At 45.9% G+C, this 14,163-nt stretch overlaps 1 protein-coding gene across 1 annotated transcript in view; it reads right to left on the bottom strand.

Moving 5' to 3' along the window:
* The window catches only part of LOC120066748 (ras association domain-containing protein 8-like), a 30,973-nt gene that overhangs the window by 12,219 nt on the left and 4,591 nt on the right, over window positions 1-14,163 (bottom strand). The gene's annotated exons all lie outside the window — the stretch shown is intronic.

Raw genomic sequence — 14,163 nt, 5'->3', positions numbered from 1 at the left:
GAGGATGAAGAACACAGAGCAAAACAGGAAGGACCTGGTCAGGAAGCACATTTAAGAGGACAACATTGTTTTGGTTATTTTGCATTCTCTGCCCAGAACTGGAAAAAACTGGACCAACTGTTTGAAATAAGTTTCTAGTTGAAATGTTGCAATTTCAACCAGTTTTCACTCACTGTCTGAGGATCTTTTGAATTGTGTAAAACTATTTATTTGGTACATGTAGAAGTTGTTGTCAGTATAGTCTGTGAGGAGATAGGTAGTGGCTATGGGAGATAGGCTCATTCATCATGGCCTGAAAACAATACCAGCCTGAAAATGTGTGCCACTATTTTTAGGGGCTGTTGAGGAAAAGGAGGATAGCTCAAACAGTTGGTGAATGACAGAACCGTCAAACCGCCCAGCCAGGCATACTGGGACCAGCTGGACATGCCATTGTTGTTTTCATCCTGGCTCTGTGAATAGGTACATGTCTTTAGGGGGGTTAGACAGGAAGAGCCTGCCAGTCCTGATGCTCTGAGCCAAGTTCCTGTTATTTTATGGAGAATCGTGAGGAAACAACAGTGAGGAGAGAGCAGGAAGATGGCGTCAGTGAGATAGAGAGGGGGCGTGCAGGAAAAGTGAGTGAAAGGTGAAATGGAGAGGGGGCAGGAAGAGAGACTGCAGCAAAGGAGGGAGAGGATGAGGAGGATGAAGGGAACAATTACTTTCTTTTGATGTCGAGGAGTCGAGGATCTCGTATTTTGCCGCAGATGTGCCAACTTTTCAAAGAGATCCTACGATAAGTGAGACGTTTTATTGTGCAAATGTATACACACAGAAAATACTTAAGAGTCCTCTTGAGAGAGAATGGCCACCAAGGGAACAGGGAAAAGATTCACACGATGTGTTGAAAAGGAAAAGTGAAGTGTATGTTTGTGCTTCTGGCTCGATTTGATGAGGAACATATGGCCGAAACATTAGTTGGTTTTCTACATAATGCTCTGTGTGTTGTTCACTGTATGAGATTCAAAATAGCTTCACTGTAGTAATCCAATGAAGTATGTGGTAAACACTGAAGAATTTAGGACATAGACTGAAGACTACCAGCTTTATCAGAAATGCATATTTGTCTCACATTCATTTTGAACCCCAATCCCTTCCCAGTCAAGTTCATTCCAGACAAAATGAACAAGACTGCTTTTGTGACTGTAGTAGACTCTGAGTAGAAAACAAAACATGGCCAGTGTCCTTGGTCCATGCAGTCTGGCACATTCTAGATTCCTTCCTGCCACACAATGGACCATGGAAGAAAAGTCAATATGAAATTGCGAAATCAGATTAAATTAGGGACTTTTCAAAGGAAAACCCAGCTCAGCTCCATCGCAGTCCTCTTCAAGGAGAGAGTCTATGAAGAGAGAGTAGATAGATGGCCAGTGTCCAGAGCTGCGATGCCCCCTAGAGGGCTGACCTTCATAGTGCAGTTGAGCACAGAGCTCTATCCCTCTTCTGGTCACTTAACCCTCCTCCACATCTCCCCCACCCTCCTCCACTCTCCTCCACCACCCACGTTCCCTCTCCATGTTCTTGATGTCATCTAGCACAGCCTCGGCAGGCTGCTGTGCCTTACAGACACACACGCACACATGCGCACACACGGTCAGACACACGCACTCACACACTGCCTCTCTCATGGTGCTTTGCTAAACACAGTGCGAGATAAAATCAGTTCAGCTAAATAGAACTAGGGGCTTTGAAATAACAATTTATCATTTTAGGACCAGGCAAATGAGGGCTGCAAACAAACCCTCTGTATGTGTGTGTGTGTGTGTGTGTGTGTGTGTGTGTGCGTGCGTGCGTGCGTGTCACCTTTATCTCTGGCCTGGCTGATGATCTCTCTATTCCTGGCGTGTTTACAGCTGGTTAGAAAGTGCTTTTGTTCTTCATCCAGATTGCCCTTAAATGGCAGCAGACTGCAGATAGAGGGATGGAAGGAAACAGGCTGCGAGTCACACACAAATAGGACCCTGGGAGATTTTTCTGCACTGACCCATTACTCTGTCACCATTTTGTTGAACCTTTTTTTCCAGGGGAGTGTGAAGAGTGAAAAGGACAGAGGGGCCTGAATGGACACTGGAATACAGTGTGTGTGTGTGTGTGTGTGTGTGTGTGTGTGTGTGTGTGTGTGTGTGTGTGTGTGTGTGTGTGTGTGTGTGTGTGTGTGTGTGCGCGTACGTGCGTGTCAGGGGTTAACATGAAACTGACAACACTCCACCATTGAAATGGGTCAACCTGGCCGTGCTGCTGCTCCAGTTTCAACTGTTCTGCCTACGGCTATGGAACCCTGACCTGTTCACTGTGACTACTATTACTTGACCATGCTGGTCATTTATGAACATCTGAACATCTTGGCCATGTTCTGTTATAATCTCCACCCGGCACAGATAGAAGAGGACTGGCCACCCCTCATAGCCTGGTTCCTCGCTAGGTTTCTTCCAAGGTTTTGGCCTTTCTAGGGAGTTTTTCCTAGCCACCGTGCTTCTACACCTGCATTGCTTGCTGTTTGGGGTTTTAGGCTGGGTTTCTGTACAGCACTTTGATATATCAGCTGATGTAAGAAGGGCTATATAAATACATTTGATTTGATTTATTAGCCAGAACCAGTTTGGTTTTATAATAGTACAACCCCCCCAGGAAAACAGCCAGTGGTTATGTCTACACAGTGAGGGTACTAATGCACCTTAATACCATGTTGTAACACACGTTGGCAGGTATTACAATATGACATATTATCCATATAAGCTTAGCATTCAGTAAACACAAACAGAAAATACACACCAAATAAAATAAAATAATATTTGTCACATGTGCCGAACACAACAGGTGTAGACCTATCCGTGAAATGCTTACTTACAATGCAGTTCAAGAAATAGAGTTAATAAAATATTTACAAAATAAACTAAAGTAAAAAATGTTTTATCAAAAAGTAACACAAGAAAATGACATAACAATAACGAGGCTATATACAGGGGGTACCGGTACCGAGTCAATGTGCGGGGGTACAGGTTAGTCGAGGTCATTTGTAAAGTGACTATTCATAGATAATAAACAGCGAGTAGCAGCAGTGTAAAAACAAAGTGGGGGGGGGGGGGTCAATGTAAATAGTCCAGGTGGCCATTTATTAATTGTTCAGCAGTCTTATGGTTTGGGGGTAGAAGCTGTTAAGGAGCCGTTTGGTCCTAGACTTGGCGCTCTGGTACCGCTTGCCATACGGTAGCAGAGAGAACAGCCTATGACTATGGCTGGAGTCTCTGACAATTTTTTGGGCCTTCCTCTGACACGCTTAGCATATAGGTCCTGGATGTCAGGAAGCTTGGTCCCAGTGATGTACTGGGCCGTACGCACTACCCTCTGTAGCGCCTTACGGTCAGACGCCGAGCAGTTGCCATAGCAGGCGGTGATGCAACCGGTCAGGATGCTCTCGATGGTGCAGCTGTAGAATGTTTTGAAGATCTGGGGACCCATGCCAAATCTTTTCAGTCTCCTGAGGGGGCAAAGGTGTTGTCATGCCCTCTTCACAACTGTCTTGGTGTGTTTGGACCATGATCATTTGTTGGTGATGTGGACACCAAGAAACTTGAAACTCTCGACCCGCTCCACTTCTGCCCCATGTATGTTAATGGGGACCTGTTCGGCCCTCCTTTTCCTATAGTCTACGATCAGCTCTTTGTCTTGCTCACATTGAGGGTGAGGTTGTTGTCCTGGCACCACACTGCCAGGTCTTTGATCTCCTCCCTATAGGCTGTCTCATCATTGTCAGTGATCAGGCCTACCACTGTTGTGTCATCAGAAAACTTAATGATGGTGTTGGGAGTCATGCTTGGCCATGCAGTCGTGGGTGAACAGGGAGTGCAGGAGGTGACTAAGCACGCACTCCTGAGGTGTCCCAATGTTGAGGATCAGCGTGGCAGATGTGTTGTTGCCTACCCTTACCTGGGGGTGTCCCGTCAGACAGTCCAGGATCCAGATGCAGAGGGATGTGTTTAGTCCCAGGGTCCTTAGCTGAGTGATGAGCTTTGTGGATACTATGGTGTTGAACGCTGAGCTGTAGTCAATGAACAGCATTCTCACGTAGGTGTTCCTTTTGTCCAGGTGGGAAAGGGCAGTGTGGAGTGTGATTGAGATTGCGTCATCTGTGGATCTGTTGGGATGGTATGTGAATTGGAGTGGGTTTAGGGTTTCCGGCATGATGGTGTTGATGTGAGCCAAAACCAGCCTTTCAAAGCACTTCATGGCTACAGACGTGAGTGCTACGGGGCGGTAATCATTTAGGCAGGTTACCTTCACTATCTTGGGCACAGGGACTATGGTGGTCTGTTTGAAACATGTAGGTATTACAGACTAGATCAGGGAGAGTTGAAAGTGTCAGTGAAGACACTTGCCAGTTGGTTCGCGCATGCTTTGAGTACACGTGGTACTCCTGGTAATCCAGTCGTCTGGAACAGCTGATGTTCTCATGCATGCTTCAGTGTTGCTTGCCTCAAAGCAAGAATAAAAGGCATTTAGCTCATCTGTTAGGCTTGCGTCACTGGGCAGCTCGCGGCTGGTTTTGCCTTTGTAGTCCGTAATAGTTTTCAAGCCCTGCCACATCCGACGAGCGTCAGAGTCGGTGTAGTAGGATTCAATCTTAGTCCTCTATTGACGCTTTGCCAGCAAGTCCATTACAGTATGTATATAACTGACAATGATACAGGACAACATAGTGGTTGGTGCTAAGCCAGTGGCACACAGGGCACAGGTCCATCTCTCTGCCAACTCTGCCGCAACTCAGCCTGCAGAGATGCCCATGGCCTGATCCTGTAGAGCTGATCACAACCCTGAGCCAAGAAGAATTCCGTGAGACGCACGGCTTACACTACATACCAACACATTCCATTTCAGCTCCAAGAACAGCAAAAAAAATAGATGCTTTAATGCTGTAACGTAAAACCCTAAACAGCCCAAGTCCCAGATGACCCAAGATGCATTTGTAATTTGTCTCAATGTGGCACAGCTTCAGAGTTCAGGCTGGTGGTCTCTGGGCTGGCTTCCTGTCTGCCCAGTGAGGTGTGTGAGTACAGGGTACTGTGGGCAGTGTGTCGGCTGAGACCCAGGTTGCTGCTATGGCTGTTCCTGCTGTTGTCAGCCCAAAGGTCCGGGGCTGCAGGAATACAGAGAGTTGGCACCAGGGCCAGGACTTTCACTGACTGATGCTGGTGCAAGTCACCATATGTTCCTCTGGGTCCTCACACATACAGGGGGACGGGCCACGCTGTCACGGTTTTCTTCCTGGGATGAAGGAGAGGACCAAAATGCAGCGCGGCTAGTGTTCAACATGTTTAATAGACGAATAAACGGTAACACTACTACAAGTAACAAAATAACAAATGTGAAAACCGAGACAGCCCTATCTGGTGCAGACAAAACACAGAGACAGGAAACAATCACCCACAAAATCCCAACACAAAACAAGCCTCCTATATATGATTCTCAATCAGGGACAACGATTGACAGCTGCCTCTGATTGAGAACCATATTAGGCTGGACACAGAAACAGACAAACTAGACACACAACATAGAATTCCCACCCAGCTCACGTCCTGACCAACACTAAACAAGCAAAACACATAAGAACTCTGGTCAGGACGTTACACACGCACTGCTATCACTTTACCAGGCCAGGAGCTGGCCCAGGTTCCCAACCTCTAGAACAGGTCATTGCCACAGAGATAGTATCCTATTGAGTGATCATGTACATCTCTGAGCCATGGGAAATATGGCTGTGCTGGGGTGAGGTTTTGTGACCAAAGGTAGTAAGGATAAGGGCAACCCTTAAATCATTGTCTCATAGCGCAAATACTCTGTCTGCACTGATTCCCTGTAAGTTGAAGGACAAGCAGCATGGAGGAGTGACAGCACTTGACATAAGACATGTCATACCCTTACATGTCATGGATGAAATTATCATATTATTTCCTTAATTTAGGCCTACAACTATGATGTATTCCTGCTGAACTGGACTGCAGTAGACTGGTATGAATATGATGCATTTACATGAAGAACAAATGGCCGTTTGAGGAGAAACAAAATGGATATTCTTCATGGGGCTAACACAAAGAATCAGGCACAACTTGACTCTGGGAATTGGGAGAAACCCCTTGGGGAACCACTGAACTGTTTTAAGGACAAAGGTCCTCTAGCAGAAAAACAGTCTTGTTCCACGCCTGATTTTTCCATGATAAATGTCAATGGCTGACGTTTTACGGGCTCCAAACCAATTGTGCTATTTTGTGTGGTTTTTTTGCAACTTATTTTGTACATAATGTTTCTGCCACTGTCTCTTATGACCGAAAATAGCTTCTGGATATCAGAACAGCAATTACTCACCTCGATCTGGGAGAAGATTATTTCTTTAACGAGTCGGACGTGAAGGATTTACTGCTGACACCGGACCAGGCCCAAATCCCCATTATTCGCATGAAGAAGAGACTGCCAATACAGGGGATGCAGAAACGGGTGCCTTGTGAGAATTTTTCGGCGAGTGGGTAACCCGCTTCTACCATCTGTCCTATTGGCCAATCAATCATTGGAGAATAAACTGGATGAGCTCCGTTCAAGACTATCCTACCAATGGGACATTAAATATCTTATGTTTCACAGAGTCGTGGCAGAACGACGACATGGATAATGTACAGTTGGCTGGTTTTTCCGTGCATCGGCAAGACAGAACAGCTGCCTCCGGTAAGACAAGGAGTGGCGGTCTGTGTCTATTTGTCAATAACAGCTGGTGTGCGAAATATAATATTAACCTCTCTGGTACAAGTGCTAGCGTCCCACCTCGCCAACAGCCAGTGAAATTGAAGGGCGCCAAATTCAAAACAACAGAAATCTCATAATTAAAATTCCTCAAACATACAAGTATTATACACCATTTTAAAGATAAACTTCTTGTTAATCCAGCCACAGTGTCTGATTTCAAAAAGGCTTTACGGTGAAAGCACACCTTGCGATTATGTTAGGTCAGCGCCTAGCCACAGAAAACCATACAGCCATTTTCCAAAGAAGGAGAGGTGTCACAAGACAGAAATAGCGTTAAAATGAATCACTAACCTTTGATGATCTTCACCAGATGGCACTCCCAGGTCTCCATGTTAGACAATAAATGTTTGTTTTGTTCGATAAAGTTCATATTTATGTCCAAATACCTCCCTTTTGTTCGCGCGTTTAGTCCAATAATCCAAAATGCACAAGGCGCGGGCACTAAGTCCAGACGAAAAGTCAAAAAACTTTCCATTACAGTTCGTAGAAACATGTCAAACGATGTATATAATCAATCTTTCGGATGTTTTTATCATAAATCTTCAATAATATTCCAACCGGACAATTCCTTTGTCTTTAGAAATGAAAAGGAACGGAGCTTGTGCTCACGGCCGCGCGCATGACTAAACTAAAGGCTTTCTGCCAGACCCCTGATTCAAACAGCTCTTATTCTCTCCCTTTTCATAGTAGAAGCCTGAAACAACGTTCTAAATACGGTTGACATCTAGTGAAGCCGTAGGAAGTGCAATCTGACCCCATAGACACAGTATATTGGATAGGCAATCACTTGAAAAACTACAAACCTCAGATTTCCCACTTCCTGGTTGGATTTTTCTCAGGTTTTCGCCTGCCATATGAGTTCTGTTATACTCACAGACATCTTTCAAACAGTTTTAGAAACTTTAGAGTGTTTTCTATCCAAATCTACTAATAATATGCATATCCTAGCCTCTGGGCCTGAGTAGCAGGCAGTTTACTCTGGGCACGCTTTTCATCCGGATGTGAAAATACTGCCCCCTACACCAGTGAGGTTAACCTCTAATTCCTCCCAAACCCGGATCCGGGAGCACCCCCATCAGTAAAAAAGCTGACTAGCATAGCCTAGCATAGCGTCACAAGTAAATACTAGCATCTAAATATCATTAAATCACAAGTCCAAGACACCAGATGAAAGATACACATCTTGTGAATCCAGCCATCATTTCTGATTTTTTAAAATGTTTTACAGGGAAGACACAATATGTAAATCTATTAGCTAACCACGTTAGCAAAAGACACCACTTTTTTTACTCCACCATTTTTTTACTGCATCAGTAGCTATCACAAATTCGACCAAATAAAGATATAAATAGCCACTAACCAAGAAACAACTTCATCAGATGACAGTCTGATAACATATTTATTGTATAGCATATGTTTTGTTAGAAAAATTTGCATATTTCAGGTATAAATCATAGTTTACCATTGCAGCCACCATCACAACTCTCACCAAAGCGACTAGAATAACTACAGAGAGCAACGTGAATTACCTAAATACTCATCATAAAACATTTCTGAAAAATACACAGCGTACAGCAAATGAAAGACAAACATCTTGTGAATCCAGCCAATATTTCTGATTTTTTAAGTGTTTTACAGCGAAAACAAAATATAGCATTATATTAGCTTACCACAATAGCCAGAAACACAACACCATTTACCAGCAGCAAAGGTTAGCGATCGTAACAAGCAAGCAAAAGATATATAATTTGACTAACCTTCATAAACTTCTTCAGATGACAGTCCTGTAACATCATATTACACAATGCATATAGGGTTTGTTCGAAAATGTGCATATGTAGCGGCACAAATCGTGGTTATACAATGTGAGTAGTGGCCAAACTTCAAGCAATCTGTCCGGCGCCATCTTGGAGAGGCACCTAATCTAATCGAAAACTATTCATAAACTTGACTAAAAAATACAGGTTGGACAGCAAATGAAAGATACATTAGTTCTTAATGCAACCGCTGTGTTAGATTTTTAAAATTAACGTTACTGCGCATACAGCGTGCGCTAAAGCGAGACCGCACCGAAATTCATGGCGGAATTATTGTTTAACATTTGTCAACATAAATACGAATTAACAGCATAAAGACTTCTTACTATTTGACGAGCTTCCATCAGAATCTTGGGCAAGGTGTCCTTTCTCCAGAACAATCGTCTTTTGGTTGAAAGATGTCCTCTTCTCCTGTAGAAATAGCAGCTAACGCTAGCTATGTGCAGGAGAGGTGTCCAACTCGTGAAAGCGCGTGACTAAGAAATTCCAGAAAATCGCAATAAACTGATATAAACTGCTATAAGTCGGTTTAAATTAACTACCTTATGATGTCTTTAACACCTATAACGAATAAAAACATGACCGGATATATCTAAAGGCCTATAACCGGAGCGTTCTAGAGCCACAGCCAGATGTCCTCCCTGCGTCAGAGCGAAGTGAAAAATGTCCGGACACTTTGTTCCGAGGTCTTTTATAAGCTCTCAGTTCTGACTAGCAACCCCATTTCAACTCTCACTATTCGCTGACACCCAGGGGAAGACGTATGCAGTGCATCTCAACCAATAGAAGACAGGCAGATTTATAAACAGATCTCAGAACAGCAAGAAGATTTCTGCATTCTCACATCCTCATAGGAAAAATGCTCTAACTCGAGTTCTGTTTCACTCACAGATATAATTCAAACGGTTTTAGAAACTAGAGAGTGTTTTCTATCCAATAGTAATAATAATATGCATATTGTACGAGCAAGAATTGAGTACGAGGCAGTTTAATTTGGGAACGAAATTATTACAAAGTGCAAATAGCACCCCCTATTGAGAAGAAGTTTTAAGGAAGTCTCAAGGTTTTGCTCGCTTGAGGTAAAGTATCTAATGATAAGCTGTAGACCACACTATTTACCAAGAGAGTTTTCATCTATATTTTTCGTAGCTGTCTATTTACCACCACAAACCGATGCTGGCACTAAGACCACACTCAACGAGCTGTATAAGGCCTTAAGCAAACAAGAAAATACTCATCCAGAGGCACCGCTCCTAGTGGCCGGGGTCTTTAATGCAGGGACAGTTAAATCCGTTTTACCTCATTTCTACCAGCATGTGTAACCAGAGGGAAAAAAACTCTAGATCACCTTTACTCCACACACAGAGACGCATACAAAGCTCCCTCTCGCCTCCATTTGGCAAATCTGACCATAATTCTATCCTTCTGATTCCTGCTTACAAGCAAAAACGAAAGCAGGAAGTACCAGTGACTTGCTCAATACAGAAGTGGTCAGATGACGTAGATGCTAAGCTACAGGATTGTTTTGCTAGCACAGACTGGAATATGTTCCGGGACTCATCCGATGGCATTGAGGAGTCATCAGTCACCTGCTTCATCAATAAGTGCACCAATGCCGTCGTCCCACAGTGACCATACATACAGTACATACCCCAACCAGAAGCCATGGATTACAGGCAACATCCACACTGAGCTAAAGGGTAGAGCTGCCGCTTTCAAGGAGCGGGACTCTAACCCGGACGCTTATAAGAAATCCCGCTATGCCCTCCAACAAACCATCAAACATTCAAAGCGTCAATACAGGACTAAGATTGAACCCTACTACACCGGCCACGACGCTCGTTGGATGTGGCAGGGCTTGCAAACTATTACGGACTACGAAGGGAAGCACAGCCACGAGCTGCCCAGTGACATGAGCTAACCAGATGAGCTAAATGACTTCAATGCGCTCTTCGAGGCAAGCAACACTGTGTGTGATCACGTTCTCCGTAGCCGATGTGAGTAAGACCTTTAAACAAGTCAAAGATCACAAGGCCGCAGGACCAGACAGATTACCAGGACGTGTACTCAAAGCATGCGCTGACCAACTAGCAAGTGTCTTCACTGACATTTTCAACCTCTCCCTGACCTAGTCTGTAATACCTACATGTTTCAAGCAAACCACCATAGTCTCTGTGCCCAAGAACATCAAGGTAACCTTCCTTAATGACTACCGACCCGTAACGCTCACGTCTGTAGCCATGAAGTGCTTTGAAAGGCTGGTCATGGCTCACATCAACACCATAATCCCAGAAACCCTAGACCCACTCCAATTTGCATATCGGCCCAGCAGATCCACAGCTGACGCAATCTCCACACTGCCCTTTCCCAGCTGGACAAAAGGAACGTCTACGTGAGAATGCTGTTCATTGACTACAGCTCAGCGTTCAACACCATAGTGCCCTCAAAGCTCATCACTAAGATAAGGACCCTGGGACTAAACACTTCCCTCTGGAACTGGATCCTGGACTTCCTGATGGGTCGCCCATGCTGATCCTCAACACTAGGGCCCCTCAGGGGTTCGTGCTTAGTCCCCTCCTGTACTCGCTGTTTACCCATGACTGCGTGGCCAAGCACGACTCCAACACCATCATTAAGTTTGCCGATGACACAACGGTGGTAGGCCTGATCACCGACAACGATGAGACAGCCTATTCGTAGGAGGTTGGAGACCTGGCAGTGTGGTGCAAGGACAACATCCTCTCCCTCAATGTGATCAAGACAAAGGAGATGATCGTGGACTACAAGAAAAGGAGGGCTGAGCACACCCCCATTCTCATCGACAGGGCTGTAGTGGAGCAGGTTGAGAGCTTCAAGGTCCTTGGTGCCCACATCACTAACAAACTATCATGGTCCAAACACACCAAGACAGTTGTGAAGAGGGCACGACAACACCTATTCCCCCTCAGGAGACTGAAAATATTTGGCATTGGTCCTCAGATCCTCAAAATGTTCTTCACCACCGAGAGCATCCTGATTGCATCACCGTCTGGTATGGCAACTGCTCGGCCTCCGGCTGCAAGGCGCTACAGAGGGTAGTGCGTACGGCCCAATACATCACTGCGACCTAGCTTCCTGACATCCAGGGCCTCTATACCAGGCGGTGTCAGAGGAAGAAAAATTGCCAAAGACACCAGCCACCCTAGTCATAGACTGTTCTCTCTGCTACCGCACGGCAAGCGGTACCAGAGCGCCATGTCTAGCTTCTTAACAGCTTCTAACGCCAAGCCATAAGAATGCTGCACAGCTAATCAAATGGCTACCTGGACTATTTCCATAGACCCCCTCCCCTTTTTTTTACTCTGCTGCTACTCACTGCTCGTTATTGTTATTTTATTGTTGCTCTTTTATTTCTTTACTGTAGTTTATTTAGTAAACTCTTTCTTAACTCTTTTTTTTCTTAACTATATTATTGGTTAAGGGCTTGTAAGTAAGCATTTCACCTGTTTTATTCAGCGCATGTAACAAATAACATTTGTTTTTATTTGATTACCCCCTGTCACGTCCGTCGAATAAATAAGTGAACCAAAGCGCAGCGTGAGTAGAGTTCCACATATTTATTACAATGGAACTTCAAAACAACAAAGAATTAACGAACGTGCAGTACGTATTTCACGATCGTTATGTCTTTGTTATTTTGGAAGTCTCACTATCATTAAAATGTGGAACTCTACTCACGCTGCACCTTGGTCCAATTATTCATATGATAGTCGTGACAGAATATCCCACCATTACAGGACCAAGCAGCGTGCCCAGGAGGTAAAGGAGAGTTGGACATGGGAGGAAATACTGGGTGGATGCGAGACCCTTCCTTGGCGGGAGTCGCTAAGGAGTATAGGAGGACAGCGAGGACGCCGGGGTCCACGGCCACAAACAGCCCAAGGGCAACCCCAAGATTTTTTTGGGGGGGAGCAAGGGGCGGTCGGCTGAGCCGAGGAGAGAGCCAGAGACCGTCTGGGAGTCGATGGAGCAATTGGAGGGAGATCGGAGAGAGATGTTGGTTAGGTGTATTCTGCAGCGCACTCGCCCTGAAGAGTGTGTCATCAGTCACGTGTGCAACCTGTGCCGGCTCCACGCACCAGGCCTCCAGTGTGCCTTCCCAGCCCGGTACGTCCTGTGCCGGCTCCCCGCACCAGGTCTCCAGTGCGCCTTCCCAGCCTGGTACGTCCTGTGCCGGCTCCACGCACTAAGCCTCCAGTGCGCCTTCCCAGCCCGGTACGTCCTGTGCCGGCTCCCCGCACTCGCCCTGAAGAGCGTGTCATCAGTCCGGTGCAACCTGTGCCGGCTCCACGCACCAGGCCTCCAGTGACGGTCCACGGCCCGGAGCTTCCAGTGACAGTCCACGGCCCGGAGCTTCCTGCGCCGGTGCCATGGCCGGAGCCTTCCACTGCGCCGATGCCCAGTCCAGGTACGGTGTCCAGTCCCGCTCCATGGCCGTATCCTTCCTCTGCGCCGGTGCCCAGTCCAGGCACGGCGTCCAGTCCCGCTCCATGGCCGGAGCCTTCCTCTGCGCCGGTGCCCAGTCCAGGCACGGCGTCCAGTCCCGCTCCATGGCCGAAGCCTTCCTCTGCGCCGGTGCCCAGTCCAGGTACGGCGTCCAGTCCCGCTCCATGGCCGGAGCCTTCCTCTGCGCCGGTGCCTAGTCTGGCGTTCAGCCCAGCTTCATGCTTCATGTCTGAGCGGGTGCTACGTCCCGCACCGGAGCCGCCACCGACGCTAGTTGCCCACCCTAACCCTCCCCATCTAGTTTCATGTTTTGCGGTCGGAGTCCGCACCTTCGGGAGGGGGTACTGTCACGCCCTGACCATAGAGAGCCCTCGGGGTTCTCTATGGTGTTTTAGGTCAGGGCGTGACTAGGGGGGTTTATAGGTATTCTATTTCTATGTTGGTGTGTGTGTTTGATTCCCAATTGGAGGCAGCTGATGATCATTACCTCTAATTGGGGATCATACTTAGTGTGTCCTTTGTCCCACCTGCGATGTGAGATATTGTTTTGTGTGAGTGCCTATGTGCCTATGTGCCTATGTTACGTAGTTATTACACATTGATTACACTATCACTCGTGTTTCATATGTCACAACGATTCATGAATACGTATGCTATGATGCTGGTAAAGTTGTCTCGCACACCTACAGTGCTGGTCATTAAAAAAAAGCTAGCTAGCTCATGGATGCAAACAATGTCCTTCCCCAAAAACATAGCAAAATGACATCATCTCTTTCAGTAGCTATAGTTAGCTAGCTAACTATATAGCTAGGTGTCATCATCTAAAATAACCCTAATTTATAAGACAGTTCTTATTTGATTAATGGTGGTCGGACCCATCTATGTGAAGCTAGCCACAATAAGGATTAGCCACAATAGTAGACTTTGTGGTTAGCCTTCAAAATAAAAGTATGGCATAATTCTACTATTTCTATTCATTTGCATCACTGTCAATGGCATACTTTTATTTTGAATGCAAACCGCAAAT

Source organism: Salvelinus namaycush, chromosome 21 (assembly GCF_016432855.1).
Source record: "Salvelinus namaycush isolate Seneca chromosome 21, SaNama_1.0, whole genome shotgun sequence".
NCBI classification, from domain to species: domain Eukaryota; kingdom Metazoa; phylum Chordata; class Actinopteri; order Salmoniformes; family Salmonidae; genus Salvelinus; species Salvelinus namaycush.
The sequence above is the reverse complement of the archived record's forward strand: the minus strand, read 5'-3'. Positions and strand labels throughout refer to the sequence as shown.